Source organism: Octodon degus, unplaced genomic scaffold (assembly GCF_000260255.1).
Source record: "Octodon degus isolate 3935 unplaced genomic scaffold, OctDeg1.0 scaffold00019, whole genome shotgun sequence".
NCBI classification, from domain to species: Eukaryota; Metazoa; Chordata; class Mammalia; order Rodentia; family Octodontidae; genus Octodon; species Octodon degus.
Window position 1 is genome coordinate 22693984 of NW_004524595.1, and position 1208 is coordinate 22695191.

The window sequence follows — 1208 nt, forward strand, 5'->3', positions numbered from 1 at the left end:
CATTATCCAACCTGTCCCGCTTGCGTACACCGTTGTATCTCCTTCCCCCACTTCCTCTCCCCTTCCCCCTTCCCCTTCTTCTCCCTCTTTCTCTCCACTACTAGGATTGAACCCAGGGCCTTCACACTGAGCTACATCCAGGCTTCACCCCTGTGAGTGCTAGGATTATTGGTCCACACCACCATGCCCCACTTAGTCACTCTCTCTTTAGTAATATAGTATACCAACTGTTCACATAGTACTGTCTTTGTGTTAGGTGTTCTAAGTCACATAAAGAGGCTTCAAAATGTACTGGAAGCTTCACTCAGATTATATAAAATACCATGGCATTTTATAGAAGGGACCTGTGCTTCCTTGGGTTCTGGTCCAGTGACTGTCCTGGCGGGTGTGGAGGGTGGGTGGCTGTGCGAGCAGGTAGTACATGTAGCAAGCACCACATGCCGGCCACTGTCCCCGAGCCTCTGCTGTGTGCCAGGCATGGCAGCATGCTGTGTGTGACTCCCACCACAGTCATCCCATCTCTGCAGCCCGGAGTCTCAGAGAAGAGGCCACAGAGGAGAGCAGACTGCAGCCAGACCCAACTCTCCCCTCCCCACAGCTGCTTGTGGGGCAAGCAGTGCTTTGTGGCCAAGAAGCTCGGGGAGAGAAGACACAGCGCTCCGAGACGGTACAGAGCTGGAGGTGGGCAATGGACTCCCCCTGCCACCTGGCCTTAGCACACCCGGCGCTCATGTGCTAAGTAGCTCTCACAGCGCGATCTTAGTGCCTCTTCTCCAGGTTGTGCCAAAGCCTCTGATTGTCACCAGCCTCTGCTGCTCTCAGCCCTGATGCCACCTCTGTGGTTCCTAAAGAAATTGCTACATCACAGGATCTCACTGCTCCTTGTCCTCCTACGCATCCCTGCTGTCCCCTGAAGGCAGCTCGGCTCTGCAGACTGACATTCAGGTTCCTCCTTCACTCAGCTCCCATCTCCACTTCCAAACAGTGCTCTCAGATGCCCCTGTAAGAATCCTGCAATTCAGTCCAATTATTTGTTAATTGTGAAGCATGCCATTTCCTAAGCAGCAAAGGAGGTACAGGCCTGTCATCCCAGCTACTCAGGAGGCTGAGGCAGGAGAATCACAAGTTCAAGGGCAGCCTGGGTAACTTAGCAAGACCTGGTCTCAAAGTACATTAAAAAAAATACGTATATGTGGTACAGATTTTTA